Consider the following 4528-nt stretch of genomic DNA (forward strand, 5'->3'; position numbering starts at 1 on the left):
AAAATGCATTTTTCTTTAAATTATTCATTGGTTAAAATGTCTTTGAACTTGTGTTTGTGTAGCTGGTGAGTCGGGGGCAGATGCTGGGATTCCGGGATGGTCCTTGCACAGATGCCGTGTCCAGTGCACGCAGCAGCAGTGGGACCTTTCTGCACCAACACCTCACCCGGGGACCAGCCTTCAGAGAGGTGTCCCCTGTCTGTCACACGCCATCCTGTTCACTAGGTGGCATTGCTTCCCAGTCTAAAAGCTTCTAAATACTTCATTAATTATGCTAATCCCCGCGGTGGATGGAAAGTGAACTGCACTGCCATGCCTTCACCCTTGTGTCCTTTTTATTCTACTTCGCTGATGGGATTTCTTGGGTTGAGTGACCTGCAGCATCCTCATCCCAGCTGTTGAAGTTCTGGGTCCAGGGAAGGCTTTGGCTTGGAAAACTTGAGCAAGCCTGTTGGGAACACTCTGAAGGTACTGCCCTGGCTGTTGGTAGCCAGCTTTGTGGTGCCCAGTCCACTAAAGTCATCATTCTCCTCAAGTTATTGACCTGGATTATCATATTTATAAAAAATGTGAATGCACTTGCTGGAGCAGGGATGGTGAAGCCTTGCCTGTGCTAGAGTGGGAATAAAGTGTGCTGATGGAGGAATCCTTTCTGATATCCAACCAACCATGGGGGCAGCAGGAGAGCAAGGTGCTCTGGAGGGTAGTGAGCTGCTACTCATCACTTGGGTGTTTTGAGGGAGATTTCTCTTTTCCATCTAGCCCTGCTGTTTTGCATTCTTATGCCCTTCCTTGTCTTCCTCCTTTCCTTACCCCAAGTCTTAATTAAGGTCTGAAACACAGTAGATTTAAAAATCCTGTCTGTTGCCAATGGGAATTAATTGCGGCCTTTTGTAGGCTTTAAAATGAGGAAATGAGTTTTGCTTTTACAGGCTCATTTTAGTAGCAGGAGTACTTGGTTTGCCCGTGGGACACATCAGGAAGGTAGGTGGCAAGGTCTGTGTGAGGTGCAGCTCTCACCTCCATAGGTGTCAGATCCCAGGTGTGTGAAATCACAGGAACCTGCGAGGCTGAGAATGACCAAACCCCCTGGAGGCGACTGATGCAGCTGAGAGCAGGGTGCTGCCCCTCGAGGGAGGGGAGTCCTGCCACTTCCCAGCCCTAAATTCCTACAGTGCTTCCCAGCCTGCAGTATTGATGCCCCTTTCCCCTTGCAAACCGTGGAGGTGCCACATCTGAGTTAAGACCTGCAGAAGCAGCTCTGTCCAGAGCTGGTCAGGACAGGCGAGTCCCACGCTTGGCTCCAGCACATCCCTGCTTTGCTCTCATGAAAGGACAAGACAAAGTAGTTTTTGAACAAGACTTTTAATGAACAAGCAAGATAAAAATAAATGTAAATTGAAGATCCTGTTTCTCATGTGTATTTTATTAAAGACTACAGAGTTGTTCATTCTTGCTGTGTAGTATAATTGCTAAAACATGATTTGTAACCAAATATAGCTGCTTGCATTAAAAATGGCACTACTTCTTACTAGGGAGGATGATATGGTAAAGGAATTCTCATTTAAACAATTACATAGTTCAATTTTTGTATTCAAAACCTCAGCTTTTTCACTTTTAAAAAAGTGAACGTAACCTTGAGATGTTTTTTAGCTTGAATTTTGTTGGACTGCACTTGGATGAAGGATGGTATGCAATTAAAATAAACAATATCGTTTTAAAACTGGTTATATACAGAAATTAAACTTGTCAAACCATGTTTTGCAATTTGCAGTGATTGAGTACAAGATAATGAATGTGACAGATTCTGATCACAACAGGACGATGCCTTTCATCATCCAGGGCCTCTGCAGCCATGGAAAGCATTTCCAGAAGCCATTTACAAGACAGCAAGGGCTTGCATTTACTGGTTTAGTACCTACAGCTTTTTGAAATGGTTTGTGTGGCTTTTTTCCTCTGAAATTCTAGAATTTCTACCTCTCACCCTTCCATTGTGGGCTCAGATTTGCCGGGTGAGCAAGGATGGGAAGATTCCCTGTTTTCCCAGTTCTGTCTGAGCTGGGCTGGGTGGAGATCACCTTGCCCTACATGTGGTAGCTGGACTGGAAACTGGTGGCGTGAGGAGATGAACTTCCTGTGTGACAAAATGTGCAGATATTTACAGTGTAGTAAATAAATCCATCCTTTGTTCCAGTCTAAAGACTGACGTGGTGTTCTGGTGTGGGAGCCAAAGCACTTAAGTAACCAAAGGGTAACCAGAGGGTTAGCTGTCTTCTGAAGGCAGGGATGCTGCTTTCTGAGTTTGTAGCCTGCTAAAAATCCTACATCCATGAAACTGATGGGCCTGAGGAGTGAAGGCATCGTGTCTCTGTTTGGATAATAGATTCCACTGAAGTTTTTGCCTCGGTGTGTGCTATGGCACTCAACAACTGGGTTACTTTTTTTAAATGACAAGTAAATGTTTCATCCAAATCACCTGAAGTTGGCCTTTCTAAAATACCTGGTTGTCAGTGATGTGAGAGCAGACAGTCAAGGCTGTGCTATACGTGGCTGGGGTTCCGAGGCCTCCTCATTTCTCTCTTGCCCTCGAAAGGTTTAAATATTTGCTGGCTCAAGCTCAGTGTTGACGGGAAAGAGGATGTGTTGTGGCAGTCCTGGTGTGCAGGAAAATGCCTTTTCAAACCTCCTCTCTGCTGTTTCCCAGGGAATTTGAGAGCCAGTTGTATATCCACGGCTTTCATTCCTAAGTACCCCTCTCATGAGAGCCAGATACAAACTGATTCAGAGATGTCTTTAAAAATCAATAGTCCTGGAAAAAAGTAAACAATTTCCCTCTGATTTGAGATGAAGTCTCCAGGAGCCTGTGGATGTCTCTGGGGAGGATCATCAAAACCATCCTCAGCCCCACTCCCATGCCAGAGTTTTCATCTGGAGGAAAAGAACAATTGCATTTAATTTGAAATGCTCTTAGCAGATGATAACTTTTTTTAGAATTAGAATTAAGATCAGAATTTTTTAGACTTGACGGGAAGCTTTGGATACTTTTAACCTTATCTAAACAAAAACATTGATTTTTGGTTAGATGTCTGCAAAGCCACACTTCTGAAAGCTCATTCAACAGAATGCTTAAAGGTTTTATTTCTATCCCAAAGGTGAAAGAAAACAACTTCAAAATGTCAGAAATGCTGTTACCTGATGAGCTCTGTTTTTTGTAAGGTCAAGAAAAAATGATGGATACAGTAACAAGTGTTTCTACTGTTACCTTTTAAAATATATATGTGATGCTCAAGTTCATAAGCGAAGCCTATCAGAAGCTAAAAAATAGCAGCATAAGGCCAGAGTCCTTGGTCTGTCCCTCCTTGTTTCTCCTGAAATCGATTTTTGTTTTAAGTTCTTCTGGTGTAAATAATTTTAACGAAAAGGAGAAAATTGCTAGGTGGAGTTTATCATCTGGAATATATAGACTTAGATGGTTTCTTGAATACAGAAGACAGGTGAGCAGAGCTCTGAATGCCCTGGAGAAATAGTACCGAACCCTTTAAAAAGAAAATCTAAAAAAATAAATAAATAAAATCAGTTGTTATCCTGCAGAAGACTGACCTGGTGCCATTCTCTGTGAGAGGGCTGGGGCTGTGGGTGCAGACCTGGCACAGCCAGGATGTACCTGGGTGTGTGATGGAGCTGTCCCTGTGTCTTGGACACATTGCAGGGCCAGATCCCTTTCTCACAGCCCTTGAAGCAGAGGCAAAAGCAGGTGAGAAGCCTCATCCTCCCCACTTCATTTTCTTGTGGTCCCAAGAGATGGGGAAGCACATGTTTGTGGGAGGGCAGGGGGAAAAGGGGAATTGAGCAAAGTCATGATCCATCCCACAATGGATCCATGTGATCCATGATCACTCTTTCTCTGTGCTCCTCATTTCTTCCTTTTCTCCAGCTCTGATAAACACATATCAGTTTGAAGGAAAAAGAGAGAGGAGAGGAAACTCTTGAGGTAGGAAGGCACCACCTGGGTCCCAGCCCATGTCCTTCCAGGAGGGGGTTGCATGCAGAAACAGATGTGTCTACAGAGTTTTGTGCTCTCAAAAACTTCTTTGTGCCTTTGGTCTTTACTGCTGGGAGATGCTCTGAGGTGGTGGTTCAAAATTTAGCTTGTGTGTCTCTTGTTCCACTCCCCCTCACCTTCATCAGGGTCCCATAGAGCATCCTCACCCTCCTGTGCCTCCGTGCCAGCCTGTCAGGGGCCAGTCCCAGCTCCAGCCCTGATCGTTCCCTCCAGACACCTGAATTCCCCTGCCCTGATCCTCTTCCCGGGCACCTCCGTGCGGTTTTGTCACCTCAGCACTGCCCAGGGCTGTGGTGATGAGCCTCTTCCCGTCCCTGCCTGTGCCTCTGCCATCAGCAGTGACCGTCCCCAGGGCATCACGGCAGGGAGCAGGAACCTCTTTGCTGACACCAGCGGGCGTTCGAGGGGGTCCGTAATGCTTTGCAGACAATTTTCTCTCTGTTATTGTTTTAAACTCCATGTTAG

The sequence above is a fragment of the Corvus brachyrhynchos genome, unplaced genomic scaffold, assembly GCF_000691975.1.
Source record: "Corvus brachyrhynchos isolate BGI_N302 unplaced genomic scaffold, ASM69197v1 scaffold162, whole genome shotgun sequence".
Lineage (NCBI taxonomy): Eukaryota > Metazoa > Chordata > Aves > Passeriformes > Corvidae > Corvus > Corvus brachyrhynchos.